Source organism: Saccoglossus kowalevskii, chromosome 2 (genome assembly GCF_978046115.1).
Source record: "Saccoglossus kowalevskii chromosome 2, keSacKowa6.1, whole genome shotgun sequence".
Classification (NCBI taxonomy): domain Eukaryota; kingdom Metazoa; phylum Hemichordata; class Enteropneusta; family Harrimaniidae; genus Saccoglossus; species Saccoglossus kowalevskii.
The window spans coordinates 10,863,504-10,881,610 of NC_140642.1; the positions used below are offsets into that span (position 1 = coordinate 10,863,504).

An 18,107-nucleotide genomic window follows, 5' to 3' on the forward strand; every position below is an offset into this window, starting at 1 on the left:
TGAGTGTCTCATTTACCATAGTCTGGGCGAGTCAACGTGATCTATACATTATAGTTTGAGTGTCTTATTTACCATAGTCTGTGCGAGTCAACGTGATCTATACATTATAGTTTGAGTGTCTCATTTACCATAGTCTGTGCGAGTGAATGTGACCTATACATTATAGTTTGAGTGTCTCATTTACCATAGTCTGTGTGAGTCAATGTGATCCATACATTATAGTTTGAGTGTCATATTTACCATAATCTGTGTGAGTCAATTTGGTCTATACATTATAGTTCGAGTGTCTTATTTACCGTAGTCTGTGCGAGTCAATGAGCTCTATGCATTATAGTTTGAATGTCATATTTACCATAGACAGTGCGAGCCAATGTGATCTATACATTATAGTTTGAGTGTCTCATTTACCATAGTCTGTGCGAGTGAATGTGACCTATACATCATAGTTTGAGTGTCTCATTTACCATAGTCTGTGTGAGTCAATGTGATCCATACATTATAGTTTGAGTGTCATATTTACCATAATCTGTGTGAGTCAATTTGGTGTATACATTATAGTTCGAGTGTCTTATTTACCATAGTCTGTGCGAGTCAATGAGCTCTATGCATTACAGTTTGAATGTCTTATTTACCATAGACTGTGCGAGTCAATGTGACCTATACATTATAGTTTGAGTGTCATATTTACAATAGTCTGTGCGAGTCAATGTGGTCTATACATTATAGTTTGAGTGTCTTATTTACCATAGTCTGTATGGGTCAATGTGGTCCATACATTATAGTTTGAGCGTCTTATTTACCATAGTCTGTATGAGTCAATGTGACCTATACATTATAGTCTGAGTGTCTCATTTACCATAGTCTGTGTGAGTCAATGTGATCTATACATTATAATTTGAGTGTCTTATTTACCACAGTCTGTGCGAGTAAATGTGATCCATACATTATAGTTTGAGTGTCACATCTACCATAATCTGTGTGAGCCAATGTGGTCAATACATTATAGTTCGAGTGTCTTATTTACCATAGTCTGTGCGAGTCAATGTGATCTATACATTATAGTTTGAGTGTATTATTCACCATAGTCTGTGCGAGTCAATGATATATCTATACATTATAGTTTGACTGTCTCATTTACCATAGTCTGTGCGAGTCAATGTGATCTATGCATTATACTTCGAGTGTCTCATTTACCATAGTTTGTGCGAGTCAATGTGGTCTATACATTATAGTTCGAGTGTATTATTTACCATAGTCTGTGCGAGTCAACGTGATCTATACATTATAGTTTGAGTGTCTCATTTACCATAGTCTGTGCGAGTCAATGTGATCTATACATTATAGTTTGAATGTCATATTTACCATAGTCTGTGCGAGTCAACGTGATCTATACATTATAGTTCGAGTGTCTCATTTACCATAGTCTGTGCGAGTGAATGTGACCTATACATTATTGTTTGAGTGTCTTATTTACCATAGTCTGTGTGAGTCAATGTGGTCTATACATTACAGTTAGAGTGCCATATTTACCATAGTCTGTGCAAGTCAATGTGATCTGTACATTATAGTTAGAGTGTCATATTTACCATAGTCTGTGCGAGTCAATGTGATCTATACATTATAGTTCGAGTGTATTATTCACCATAGTCTGTGCGAGTCAATGATATATCTATACATTATAGTTTGACTGTCTCATTTACCATAGTCTGTGCGAGTCAATGTGATCTATACATTATACTTCGAGTGTCTCATTTACCATAGTTTGTGCGAGTCAATGTGGTCTATACATTATAGTTCGAGTGTATTATTTACCATAGTCTGTGCGAGTCAATGTGGTATATACATTATAGTTCGAGTGTATTATTATTCACCATAGTCTGTGCGAGTCAATGTGATATATACACTATAGTTTGACTGTCTCATTTACCATAGTTTGTGCGAGTCAATGTGATCTATACATTATACTTCGAGTGTCTTATTTACCATAGTCTGTGCGAGTCAATGTGGTATATACATTATAGTTCGAGTGTATTATTCACCATAGTCTGTGCGAGTCAATGTGATCTATACATTATAGCTTGACTGCCTCATTTACCATAGTCTGTGCGAGTCAATGTGATCTATACATTATACTTCGAGTGTCTCATTTACCATAGTTTGTGCGAGTCAATGTGGTCTATACATTATAGTTTGAGTGTCTCATTTACCATAGTCTGTGCGAGTCAATGTGATCTATACATTATAGTTTGAGTGTCTCATTTACCATAGTCTGTGCGAGTGAATGTGACCTATACGTTATAGTTTGAGTGTCTCATTTACCATAGTCTGTGTGAGTCAATGTGATTTATACATTATAATTTGAGTGTCTTATTTACCATAATCTGTGTGAGCCAATGTGGTCAATACATTATAGTTCGAGTGTCTTAATTACCATAGTCTGTGCGAGTCAATGTGGTCTATACATTATAGTTTCAATGTCTTATTTACCATAGTCTGTGCGAGTCTATGTGATCTATACATTGTACTTCGAGTGTCTCATTTACCATAGTTTGTGCGAGTCAATGTGGTCTATACATTATAGTTCGAGTGTATTATTTACCATAGTCTGTGCGAGTCAATGTGGTCTATACATTATAGTTTGAGCGTCTTATTTACCATAGTCTGTATGAGTCAATGTGATCTATACATTATAGTTCGAGTGTCATATTTACCATAGTCTGTGCGAGTCAATGTGATCTATACATTATAATTTGAGTGTCTTATTTACCATAGTCTGTGCGAGTCAATGTGATCTATACATTATAGTTAGAGTGTCATATTTACCATAGTCTGTGCGAGTCAATGTGGTATATACATTATAGTTCGAGTGTATTATTTACCATAGTCTGTGCGAGTCAATGTGATCTATACATTATAGTTTGACTGTCTCATTTACCATAGTCTGTGCGAGTCAATGTGATCTATACATTGTACTTCGAGTGTCTCATTTACCATAGTTTGTGCGAGTCAATGTGGTCTATACATTATAGTTCGAGTGTATTATTTACCATAGTCTGTGCGAGTCAATGTGGTGTATACATTATAGTTCGAGTGTATTATTTACCATAGTCTGTGCGAGTCAATGTGATATATACATTATAGTTTGACTGTCTCATTTACCATAGTTTGTGCGAGTCAATGTGATCTATACATTATACTTCGAGTGTCTTATTTACCATAGTCTGTGCGAGTCAATGTGGTATATACATTATAGTTCGAGTGTATTATTCACCATAGTCTGTGCGAGTCAATGTGATCTATACATTATAGTTTGACTGTCTCACTTACCATAGTCTGTGCGAGTCAATGTGATCTATACATTATACTTCGAGTGTCTCATTTACCATAGTTTGTGCGAGTCAATGTGGTCTATACAATATAATTTGAGTGTCTCATTTACCATAGTCTGTGCGAGTCAATGTGATCTATACATTATAGTTTGAGTGTCTCATTTACCATAGTCTGTGCGAGTGAATGTGACCTATACATTATAGTTTGAGAGTCTCATTTACCATAGTCTGTGTGAGTCAATGTGATCTATACATTATAATTTGAGTGTCTTATTTACCACAGTCTGTGCGAGTAAATGTGATCCATACATTATAGTTTGAGTGTCACATCTACCATAATCTGTGTGAGCCAATGTGGTCAATACATTATAGTTCGAGTGTCTTATTTACCATAGTCTGTTCGAGTCAATGTGGTCTATACATTATAGTTTCAATGTCTTATTTACCATAGTCTGTGAGAGTCAATGTGATCTATACATTATAGTTTGACTGTCATATTTACAATATTCTGTGCGAGTCAATGTGGTCTATACATTATAGTTTGAGCGTCTTATTTACCATAGTCTGTATGAGTCAATGTGATCTATACATTATAGTTTGAGTGTCTCATTTACCATAGTCTGGGCGAGTCAACGTGATCTATACATTATAGTTTGAGTGTCTTATTTACCATAGTCTGTGCGAGTCAACGTGATCTATACATTATAGTTTGAGTGTCTCATTTACCATAGTCTGTGCGAGTGAATGTGACCTATACATCATAGTTTGAGTGTCTCATTTACCATAGTCTGTGTGAGTCAATGTGATCCATACATTATAGTTTGAGTGTCATATTTACCATAATCTGTGTGAGTCAATTTGGTGTATACATTATAGTTCGAGTGTCTTATTTACCATAGTCTGTGCGAGTCAATGAGCTCTATGCATTACAGTTTGAATGTCTTATTTACCATAGACTGTGCGAGTCAATGTGACCTATACATTATAGTTTGAGTGTCATATTTACAATAGTCTGTGCGAGTCAATGTGGTCTATACATTATAGTTTGAGTGTCTTATTTACCATAGTCTGTATGGGTCAATGTGGTCCATACATTATAGTTTGAGCGTCTTATTTACCATAGTCTGTATGAGTCAATGTGACCTATACATTATAGTCTGAGTGTCTCATTTACCATAGTCTGTGTGAGTCAATGTGATCTATACATTATAATTTGAGTGTCTTATTTACCACAGTCTGTGCGAGTAAATGTGATCCATACATTATAGTTTGAGTGTCACATCTACCATAATCTGTGTGAGCCAATGTGGTCAATACATTATAGTTCGAGTGTCTTATTTACCATAGTCTGTGCGAGTCAATGTGATCTATACATTATAGTTTGAGTGTATTATTCACCATAGTCTGTGCGAGTCAATGATATATCTATACATTATAGTTTGACTGTCTCATTTACCATAGTCTGTGCGAGTCAATGTGATCTATGCATTATACTTCGAGTGTCTCATTTACCATAGTTTGTGCGAGTCAATGTGGTCTATACATTATAGTTCGAGTGTATTATTTACCATAGTCTGTGCGAGTCAATGTGGTATATACATTATAGTTCGAGTGTATTATTCACCATAGTCTGTGCGAGTCAATGTGATATATACACTATAGTTTGACTGTCTCATTTACCATAGTTTGTGCGAGTCAATGTGATCTATACATTATACTTCGAGTGTCTTATTTACCATAGTCTGTGCGAGTCAATGTGGTATATACATTATAGTTCGAGTGTATTATTCACCATAGTCTGTGCGAGTCAATGTGATCTATACATTATAGTTTGACTGTCTCATTTACCATAGTCTGTGCGAGTCAATGTGATCTATACATTATACTTCGAGTGTCTCATTTACCATAGTTTGTGCGAGTCAATGTGGTCTATACATTATAGTTTGAGTGTCTCATTTACCATAGTCTGTGCGAGTCAATGTGATCTATACATTATAGTTTGAGTGTCTCATTTACCATAGTCTGTGCGAGTGAATGTGACCTATACGTTATAGTTTTAGTGTCTCATTTACCATAGTCTGTGTGAGTCAATGTGATTTATACATTATAATTTGAGTGTCTTATTTACCATAATCTGTGTGAGCCAATGTGGTCAATACATTATAGTTCGAGTGTCTTAATTACCATAGTCTGTGCGAGTCAATGTGGTCTATACATTATAGTTTCAATGTCTTATTTACCATAGTCTGTGCGAGTCAATGTGATCTATACATTATAGTTTGACTGTCATATTTACAATATTCTGTGCGAGTCAATGTGGTCTATACATTATAGTTTGACCGTCTTATTTACCATAGTCTGTATGAGTCAATGTGATCTATACATTATAGTTTGAGTGTCTCATTTACCATAGTCTGTGCGAGTCAACGTGATCTATACATTATAGTTTGAGTGTCTCATTTACCATAGTCTGTGCGAGTGAATGTGACCTATACATTATAGTTTGAGTGTCTCATTTACCATAGTCTGTGCGAGTCAATGAGCTCTATGCATTATAGTTTGAATGTCTTATTTACCATAGACTGTGCGAGTCAATGTGACCTATACATTATAGTTTGAGTGTCATATTTTCAATAGTCTGTGCGAGTCAATGTGGTCTATACATTATAGTTTGAGTGTCTTATTTACCATAGTCTGTATGGGTCAATGTGGTCCATACATTATAGTTTGAGCGTCTTATTTACCATAGTCTGTATGAGTCAATGTGACCTATACATTATAGTCTGAGTGTCTCATTTACCATAGTCTGTGTGAGTCAATGTGATCTATACATTATAATTTGAGTGTCTTATTTACCACAGTCTGTGCGAGTAAATGTGATCCATACATTATAGTTTGAGTGTCACATCTACCATAATCTGTGTGAGCCAATGTGGTCAATACATTATAGTTCGAGTGTCTTATTTACCATAGTCTGTGCGAGTCAATGTGATCTATACATTATAGTTTGAGTGTATTATTCACCATAGTCTGTGCGAGTCAATGATATATCTATACATTATAGTTTGACTGTCTCATTTACCATAGTCTGTGCGAGTCAATGTGATCTATACATTATACTTCGAGTGTCTCATTTACCATAGTTTGTGCGAGTCAATGTGGTCTATACATTATAGTTCGAGTGTATTATTTACCATAGTCTGTGCGAGTCAATGTGGTATATACATTATAGTTCGAGTGTATTATTCACCATAGTCTGTGCGAGTCAATGTGATATATACACTATAGTTTGACTGTCTCATTTACCATAGTTTGTGCGAGTCAATGTGATCTATACATTATACTTCGAGTGTCTTATTTACCATAGTCTGTGCGAGTCAATGTGGTATATACATTATAGTTCGAGTGTATTATTCACCATAGTCTGTGCGAGTCAATGTGATCTATACATTATAGTTTGACTGTCTCATTTACCATAGTCTGTGCGAGTCAATGTGATCTATACATTATACTTCGAGTGTCTCATTTACCATAGTTTGTGCGAGTCAATGTGGTCTATACATTATAGTTTGAGTGTCTCATTTACCATAGTCTGTGCGAGTCAATGTGATCTATACATTATAGTTTGAGTGTCTCATTTACCATAGTCTGTGTGAGTCAATGTGATTTATACATTATAACTTGAGTGTCTTATTTACCATAATCTGTGTGAGCCAATGTGGTCAATACATTATAGTTCGAGTGTCTCATTTACCATAGTCTGTGCGAGTGAATGTGACCTATACGTTATAGTTTTAGTGTCTCATTTACCATAGTCTGTGTGAGTCAATGTGATTTATACATTATAATTTGAGTGTCTTATTTACCATAATCTGTGTGAGCCAATGTGGTCAATACATTATAGTTCGAGTGTCTTAATTACCATAGTCTGTGCGAGTCAATGTGGTCTATACATTATAGTTTCAATGTCTTATTTACCATAGTCTGTGCGAGTCAATGTGATCTATACATTATAGTTTGACTGTCATATTTACAATATTCTGTGCGAGTCAATGTGGTCTATACATTATAGTTTGACCGTCTTATTTACCATAGTCTGTATGAGTCAATGTGATCTATACATTATAGTTTGAGTGTCTCATTTACCATAGTCTGTGCGAGTCAACGTGATCTATACATTATAGTTTGAGTGTCTCATTTACCATAGTCTGTGCGAGTGAATGTGACCTATACATTATAGTTTGAGTGTCTCATTTACCATAGTCTGTGCGAGTCAATGAGCTCTATGCATTATAGTTTGAATGTCTTATTTACCATAGACTGTGCGAGTCAATGTGACCTATACATTATAGTTTGAGTGTCATATTTACAATAGTCTGTGCGAATCAATGTGGTCTATACATTATAGTTTGAGTGTCTTATTTACCATAGTCTGTATGGGTCAATGTGGTCCATACATTATAGTTTGAGCGTCTTATTTACCATAGTCTGTATGAGTCAATGTGACCTATACATTATAGTCTGAGTGTCTCATTTACCATAGTCTGTGTGAGTCAATGTGATCTATACATTATAATTTGAGTGTCTTATTTACCACAGTCTGTGCGAGTAAATGTGATCCATACATTATAGTTTGAGTGTCACATCTACCATAATCTGTGTGAGCCAATGTGGTCAATACATTATAGTTCGAGTGTCTTATTTACCATAGTCTGTGCGAGTCAATGTGATCTATACATTATAGTTTGAGTGTATTATTCACCATAGTCTGTGCGAGTCAATGATATATCTATACATTATAGTTTGACTGTCTCATTTACCATAGTCTGTGCGAGTCAATGTGATCTATACATTATACTTCGAGTGTCTCATTTACCATAGTTTGTGCGAGTCAATGTGGTCTATACATTATAGTTCGAGTGTATTATTTACCATAGTCTGTGCGAGTCAATGTGGTATATACATTATAGTTCGAGTGTATTATTCACCATAGTCTGTGCGAGTCAATGTGATATATACACTATAGTTTGACTGTCTCATTTACCATAGTTTGTGCGAGTCAATGTGATCTATACATTATACTTCGAGTGTCTTATTTACCATAGTCTGTGCGAGTCAATGTGGTATATACATTATAGTTCGAGTGTATTATTCACCATAGTCTGTGCGAGTCAATGTGATCTATACATTATAGTTTGACTGTCTCATTTACCATAGTCTGTGCGAGTCAATGTGATCTATACATTATACTTCGAGTGTCTCATTTACCATAGTTTGTGCGAGTCAATGTGGTCTATACATTATAGTTTGAGTGTCTCATTTACCATAGTCTGTGCGAGTCAATGTGATCTATACATTATAGTTTGAGTGTCTCATTTACCATAGTCTGTGCGAGTGAATGTGACCTATACGTTATAGTTTTAGTGTCTCATTTACCATAGTCTGTGTGAGTCAATGTGATTTATACATTATAACTTGAGTGTCTTATTTACCATAATCTGTGTGAGCCAATGTGGTCAATACATTATAGTTCGAGTGACTTAATTACCATAGTCTGTGCGAGTCAATGTGGTCTATACATTATCGTTTCAATGTCTTATTTACCATAGTCTGTGCGAGTCAATGTGATCTATACATTATAGTTTGACTGTCATATTTACAATATTCTGTGCGAGTCAATGTGGTCTATACATTATAGTTTGAGCGTCTTATTTACCATAGTCTGTATGAGTCAATGTGATCTATACATTATAGTTTGAGTGTCTCATTTACCATAGTCTGTGCGAGTCAACGTGATCTATACATTATAGTTTGAGTGTCTCATTTACCATAGTCTGTGCGAGTGAATGTGACCTATACATTATAGTTTGAGTGTCTCATTTAGCATAGTCTGTGTGAGTCAATGTGATCCATACATTATAGTTTGAGTGTCATATTTACCATAATCTGTGTGAGTCAATTTGGTCTATACATTATAGTTCGAGTGTCTTATTTACCATAGTCTGTGCGAGTCAATGTGGTCTATGCACTATAGTTCGAGTGTCACATTTACCATAATCTGTGTGAGTCAATTTGGTCTATACATTATAGTTCGAGTGTCATATTTACCATAGTCTGTGCGAGTCAATGTGATCTATACATTATAATTTGAGTGTCTTATTTACCATAGTCTGTGCGAGTCAATGTGATCTATACATTATAGTTAGAGTGTCATATTTACCATAGTCTGTGCGAGTCAATGTGGTATATACATTATAGTTCGAGTGTATTATTTACCATAGTCTGTGCGAGTCAATGTGATCTATACATTATAGTTTGACTGTCTCATTTACCATAGTCTGTGCGAGTCAATGTGATCTATACATTGTACTTCGAGTGTCTCATTTACCATAGTTTGTGCGAGTCAATGTGGTCTATACATTATAGTTCGAGTGTATTATTTACCATAGTCTGTGCGAGTCAATGTGGTATATACATTATAGTTCGAGTGTATTATTCACCATAGTCTGTGCGAGTCAATGTGATATATACATTATAGTTTGACTGTCTCATTTACCATAGTTTGTGCGAGTCAATGTGATCTATACATTATACTTCGAGTGTCTTATTTACCATAGTCTGTGCGAGTCAATGTGGTATATACATTATAGTTCGAGTGTATTATTCACCATAGTCTGTGCGAGTCAATGTGATCTATACATTATAGTTTGACTGTCTCATTTACCATAGTCTGTGCGAGTCAATGTGATCTATACATTATACTTCGAGTGTCTCTTTTACCATAGTTTGTGCGAGTCAATGTGGTCTATACAATATAGTTTGAGTGTCTCATTTACCATAGTCTGTGCGAGTCAATGTGATCTATACATTATAGTTTGAGTGTCTCATTTACCATAGTCTGTGCGAGTGAATGTGACCTATACATTATAGTTTGAGAGTCTCATTTACCATAGTCTGTGTGAGTCAATGTGATCTATACATTATAATTTGAGTGTCTTATTTACCACAGTCTGTGCGAGTAAATGTGATCCATACATTATAGTTTGAGTGTCACATCTACCATAATCTGTGTGAGCCAATGTGGTCAATACATTATAGTTCGAGTGTCTTATTTACCATAGTCTGTGCGAGTCAATGTGGTCTATACATTATAGTTTCAATGTCTTATTTACCATAGTCTGTGAGAGTCAATGTGATCTATACATTATAGTTTGACTGTCATATTTACAATATTCTGTGCGAGTCAATGTGGTCTATACATTATAGTTTGAGCGTCTTATTTACCATAGTCTGTATGAGTCAATGTGATCTATACATTATAGTTTGAGTGTCTCATTTACCATAGTCTGGGCGAGTCAACGTGATCTATACATTATAGTTTGAGTGTCTTATTTACCATAGTCTGTGCGAGTCAACGTGATCTATACATTATAGTTTGAGTGTCTCATTTACCATAGTCTGTGCGAGTGAATGTGACCTGTACATTATAGTTTGAGTGTCTCATTTACCATAGTCTGTGTGAGTCAATGTGATCCATACATTATAGTTTGAGTGTCATATTTACCATAATCTGTGTGAGTCAATTTGGTGTATACATTATAGTTCGAGTGTCTTATTTACCATAGTCTGTGCGAGTCAATGAGCTCTATGCATTATAGTTTGAATGTCTTATTTACCATAGACTGTGCGAGTCAATATGACCTATACATTATAGTTTGAGTGTCATATTTACAATAGTCTGTGCGAGTCAATGTGGTCTATACATTATAGTTTGAGTGTCTTATTTACCATAGTCTGTATGGGTCAATGTGGTCCATACATTATAGTTTGAGCGTCTTATCTACCATAGTCTGTATGAGTCAATGTGACCTATACATTATAGTTTGAGTGTCTCATTTACCATAGTCTGTGTGAGTCAATGTGATCTATACATTATAATTTGAGTGTCTTATTTACCACAGTCTGTGCGAGTAAATGTGATCCATACATTATAGTTTGAGTGTCACATCTACCATAATCTGTGTGAGCCAATGTGGTCAATACATTATAGTTCGAGTGTCTTATTTACCATAGTCTGTGCGAGTCAATGTGATCTATACATTATAGTTTGAGTGTCTTATTTACCATAGTCTGTGCGATTCAATGTGATCTATAAATTATAGTTTGAGTGTCTTATTTACCATAGTCTGTACGAGTCAATTTGGTCTATACATTATAGTTTGAGTGTATCATTTACCTTAGTCTGTGCGAGCCAATGTGGTATATACATTATAGTTCGAGTGTCTTATTTACCATAGTCTTGCTAGGCAATGTGGTATATACATTATAGTTTGAGTGTCATATTTACCATAGTCTGTGAGTCAATGTGATCTATACATTATAATTTGAGTGTCATATTTACCATAGTCTGTGCGAGTCAATGTGTTATATACATTATAGTTTGAGTGTCTTATTTACTATAATCTGTGTGAGTCAATGTGGTCTATACATTATAGTTCGAGTGTCTTATTTACCATAGTCTGTGCGAGTCAATGTGGTATATACATTATAGTTTGAGTGTGTTATTTACCATAGTCTGTGCGAGTCAATGTGGTATATACATTATAATTCGTGTGTTATTTACCATAGTCTGTGTGAGTCAATGTGGTCTATACATTATAGTTAGAGTGTCTTATTTACCATAGTCTGTGCGAGTCATTGTGATCTATACATTATATACAGATTGTAAACTACACACGTGTATTTATTTGCAGATAGGATACCATACACTTATACTCTTATGCAGATTATATACAACACACGTGTTCTCATATGCAAACTCTACACCACACACAGTTGTATTCATATGCAAACTCTACACCACACACAGTTGTATTCATATGCGGACTGGATACCTCACATATTCATTTATGTATACATAAACATTCTATATTGCACACTGTTTTTCATAAACATACTCTATATCCCACACTTGTATTCATATGCATATTCTTTATCACACACTTGTATTCATATGCAGATTATATAGCACACATTTTAAGCATAAGCAAATTGTGAGTCACACACTTGTACGCTTGTGCAGTCCATATCACGCACTTGTACTCATATTCAGATTCTATACTACACACATATGTTTACACATGCGGACTCCATATCCCACACTTGTATTCATATGCATATTCTTTACCACACTTTTATTCATATTCTATTCCACATACTTATATTCATATGCATACTCTTTACCACACACTTGTACTATTATGCAGATTATATGCCACATACAGTTATATTCTCTGCCACATTTATATTCATATGCAGACTCTACACTACACACTTTTATTCATATGCATATTCTATACCACACACTAGTATTCATATTCTATACCACACACATGTATTCATAGTCAGATATACTCGTGGCTGTATGCAAATACTTTACCCACACTTGCATTCATGTGCAGATTCTCTGCCACACACACGTGCAGGCTGTAATTAATGAGGGTCGAATCCACACACTTGTTTTTATATGCAGATTATATACCATACATTTGTATCCATCATGCAAATTTTATTCCACACACTAATAAAACAACGCAACACGCTCGTTTGGCGTTTTGTCAGCGCGTCACGGCCGGGGCGCGCGCATGCTTCGTGATCGAGGCTCATGTCGACGCAGTGAAAAACGTTCATCCTGAGACAAAGAAAAGGGCGATTGATTAGCAGTATCAAATACATAACTTTTATTCTAACAAATTATATTGAATATAGTTTAATTACGGTGTAATTTAATTATTTAATTACCGTTCAGCATTGTGCCATGGACATGACATGACTTGCTACACGTGCAGTATGTAGGCGGGCAATGCCCCAGCTCACTAATTAAGGACAGGAGCTTGTTTTCGTTCACAATATTGTGACACTTATTATTGTTCAGCTCGTTTCTTACAAAGTGAAAAGTAAGCTAACAAGTCACAATTCGCACAATAACTTAAAGAGCGCGTTATGAATGCGCTTCCTCCGGAACAGTCTTACTCACTTTCGGCTAAGTAAGCATGAAAATGACAGGAAATGTATTCGATGCATTAAATAGTAAATGGGAGGCTGAAAAACGTGTGTAGGTTCCGTGTACAAAAGAACTGATAATTTGCAGCACAAAAAATTAAGTAACTACTATTATGTAACACTTTACAGGAGAGTTAATTTTAAATAGTGATTCAATTTGTAAAATTGATCGACTGAATGCCCGGTCTGCAAAGCAACCATCCACTATCACGTGATCGCGTGTTTGTGATCAATAATTGGCGTAATAACAACGACAATACGGGGAAGCTGAATCCCATAGTATATCGATGTATTACGTGTCGTGGATAACACTTGAAGACTTGTTTGATATGTACGCGCAGTTTCCATAAGGAACTCTGTATTATTTGATACATGTTGAGAAATATTCAATTAATGAATACTTAACCAACATACACTGTCCCTACTAATTGGTCATTCCGATACAATTAATCATCATCTGAAAATACTTGTTTGTTTGAATCGTGTTTAGAAACACGGGTATGCATATTACGAAATATTATTTAGTTATTGACATGTTTTATTCTACCAAGAGCCCACCTGTGCAGTCGAACATATTTGAAAACAACCGTTCGCAAAAGCAAAACAAACCAACTGGACTTATGGCGATGTGATCAATTAATGTTGGTGTTCCAGGTAAATGTGCGTATTTTGGACGATATTTGATACATGGCATACGTTATATCTTACCCATTTATCGCGAGACTAATACGTAAGTTTATCTTGCAGACTAGACTTCATTAGTATAATCAATGTGGAACTTGTAAGAAATCATTTTTCGGCCGCACGGAATTATAGGCGTACATTATTTATTACTCGACAAATGTTATGCCATTTAGAAGTCATCATTATGTGCAATTTCGTATTATGCAATTACATCATATCATGTAGTATTTATATTTTATTTAGTTTTTTTTACATGTATCAGTCTTTTGAAATAAAAATTGATGTTGGAATTCTTATTATATGGTTTGTAAGATGGTATTTATACATGGCTAAAAGCCATGAAAGTAGAGAAATTTGGATTGTTGAATTTCGATATACAAAACTGCTGATATACGTTGAATAAATAATGTATACGTATTATCAATTATCAAAATTATGATTAAACAACAGTAACACACTGTACAGTGATGTGTGTGAGGGTAAATCAGCATTGAAAACAGGAAATACAAAATGAAACGTGTTTACAATTGGTACATCTAGGATGTCCATCACTGTATTATAGAGCTGCGGGTATGCTGCGTGCGCACAGTGTGAATATGAAGTTATGACAGTGTAATAACAACAGAACAAAATTATAAATATCAATGCTGTGTTAAGTGATGCGAACTGCTTTGACATGCTGTTAACGTCAATCAACCATCACTTCTATGTGCTACGTGCTACTGTGGCCTCTGCTGCACAACACTCAGGTTTAGCATAACATCTGGCTTTACATAGCGCAACTAGAAAATATACTTCGCATGGCGTAAACTAAAGCTTTAGTGACAGTTTGCCGCAGCTTTTGAATACCCAGTGAAATGCTCTCAATTCACAGTTTGAAACGCTGTGATAGTCCACCAACTGCGATCTCAAAGTACGTTAGCGTCTTCTGAGCTTACAGCGCTCCCTCAGTCTATCTGTCTTTTTTTAAACAACATACAAAAGTGTTACGTTCTCGTGTTCGTTTTCTTAGCGCTGAACATTGCGATGGACTGCCAAGTGTCATGGAATCATCGGAATCATTGAAAATATAAATCTGGTGCAAACATTTGTCAAAATATTCACTGATGATTAATGAACGCATTAGCAATATGACGTAAGATACTTGTACATAAAGAATATGATTTTCAATCGACTTATCATCCGTATTTTTGCATCAAAGTAGTCAATTTCATAAAAGTAATTCTATGTGGAAACACTATAATTATCACTATTATTAACATTGAATTGACGATTATAATAATAGCCTAACAGTATGAGACCAGTTGTGTTCGAATGTCTTTGACCTCAGATTTACGTATTTTATTTCATACCCAATATATACATTATATCAGATGTAATATTTAATATCACGTGATATTTGATGTATTTATATCTAATGTACCCAGCAACAGGCTTTTACGCAGCAGCTGACATATGCACCGATTAAACTAAATTTATTTCAATTTCTAAATAGAAAAAGTACATGCCAGCGCACACATCGGTGATACAGACAACTCAAATGCGAACATTTGCGACGTTTTGTGCGTTGGAAGTTTATCTATTTTAATATCATCATTAATAACTGTTGTGCAATATTTAAACGTATCTGACACATATTATGCTTCAATGAGCAATAAGATGCATTAGTTGACACGAGTTCACACTAAATCGCAGTTATACAAACATACAATGGGGGATTCCGGTAAAGTACGTTATTGTCAAGATTTAAACGTTCGCCAATAAATAGAAATAATAGACATGAGGTTCAGCATATTAACAAATTAGTTTCCATAAAAAAAATGACCTTGGACTTACCTATTCGGTGACACTGTGAAGAGTAATGCTACTGCTGTATAGACGTCTCTTACGCCCCTGACTTCAAGTTTGTCTGTTTCCCGGAGTGTTTCTTTCTCACAAGCACGAAATTAATAGCCAGGGATATTGCGTTCAGTTTTTCCCAATTTGTTGAGCAGATGAAACGTTCGACCAAGCCAGCCTGCTAAGTGAGTATGATGACTATATAGTCTTTCCGATTGATTGCCGACACGCTGGCCGTTTTGCCGTTAAAAATAATACCAACGAAGTCGATAACGGCGACACTCAACCTGGAAACACTTGGAATACAAGGAGAACGCACACACTTCAAGTATCATATATCATATATATAGTAAATCAAAGCATGACCGGGTTATTTATAAAAATGTGTGCAGTCCGTGTACTGAGTACCTGTCCGATAGCTTCACACTGATCCGTGTCTGAGAAGAGACATGCATAAAGTTGGTGTGAGTATGAGGTAAGCGAAATATGACGCCTGTGTTTCGCCGGATAATGTACAACCAAGTGAAACGGCTATGCCAAGCATATTGCGCGTATATCGACTGTGACGTAGTGAGTTTTACAGCCAATAGGCGTACGTTACACTGCGTTGCTAAGGAATATTTGCTGGCACTGCTCTCGGTACCACTGGAAACGTAGTCACACTGATATTCACAATACAAAGCTTATACACAGCAAATATATGAAGTAAAGTAAATTCATCCAATTATATTGAGCATCTGTTGACAGAAATTGTTAGTAAGCATTAGAGATATGATATAATTGGAACGGTAACGGCTACTTAGGGAGTATTTGCAAAAAGCTGGGTATATACACCTCATTTGGAGAAATCTTCCTCCCACTCAACTGCAGGACCGATTTTAATGCTGCTGTCGTGTATCGTCAGCGTTTTGTGCAATTTAAATTACAGCTAGGGCGGACATATGGCGGTCAACGACTCACAAATCACTCACAATAATGCTCTTAAATTTTTAATTAACCATCTTGCTCGTTTCACCCTACATACACTTGGGTCCTCACCGAAAAATTGTTGACATTGTTTAGCGAATGTACTACATATGTACGTGGTTATCTGACGTTGAGCGGACTAACAGAGCAGCAATAAATGGTTAGACCGCCGTTCAATGGCAACGTTTTACCACACAATAACATATATGAATGAATTGCTCTATTCACTGTCCCACCAACTGGTGCACTACTGTATTGGTATATACCTATAGTAAGATTAAATTGTACTACTTTTAGGTAACAATGTACAACACTATGCACACTGCGCAATGGTATGAACAAATAATCTAAAAATAATCTGTGAATAAGACAAAATTGGTTTACAAATGTTGTATGTTTGGAGTGTAAACTATTCATACATGCGTAAATATCTATGATCTGTACTGATTTATATAATGAACGTATTGTTACAGCTGGTGCAAATGATTGTTCGTAATACTAACTGTTAAAATGCGAAATTGAGGTTCACAGGTCATTTATACATACTATACAAAATGTCAATTGTAAGTGCATGAGTACTTCTGAGGCGGTTCAATGACCTACGCCCAACGTTTCTTTGGTATGGATTGCAATTTTTGTATTCGGCTCTGCGTCTTGAATTATTGGAATGGAAGTGGTATCGGGTTTAAGGAATGTTAAATAGCTATATATTTTTATATATACATATATACAAGCAACTGTAGGACAGAGATACCAAAGTTTAGATGGAGTTTGCGGGACAGATGATAATTACGAAATGGCGGAAAGTGTAAACGTTGTAATAGTGAACACTTACCAACTCAGTGCTTAGGCTTTAATTTGGTTGTCTATAAAACGCTGAGCCGGAACTGGAAATATGTGGAGATACTCAATTGCAATTGCAATCCTCTATAAGAATGCAATTTAATTATAGTTTCGTTTAAATAATTAAATTGCTATCCTAAATAAAAATAAAATAAATAGAATATTAACAATTTGATTTAACACAATTGCGATGCAATTCTATATAGAGAAAAATAAATAAATTTAATTTAATTAAAATATATTGCAATTCAGTTTTATTAAATTGTATCTCGTTAAAATATTGCGGAAATTCAATCTAAGTTAAATTTAATCTAATGGATCTCGGCATTAGATTTGGGTTTGGTAGGTATACAGTGCGTCAAAATAAACCATAAACATAAGACA

General features: G+C 35.3%; 1 pseudogene across 1 annotated transcript in view; it reads right to left on the reverse strand.

The window, feature by feature from the left end:
- The window catches only part of LOC100366524 (allatostatin-A receptor pseudogene), a 58,747-nt pseudogene extending 42,642 nt beyond the window's left edge, over window positions 1-16,105 (reverse strand). Inside the window, exon 1 of the transcript XR_014931174.1 lies at window positions 15,912-16,105. The product of XR_014931174.1 is annotated as an allatostatin-A receptor pseudogene (transcript). The remainder of the gene's footprint in view (window positions 1-15,911) is intronic.
- Between the last annotated feature and the right edge of the window lie 2,002 nt (window positions 16,106-18,107).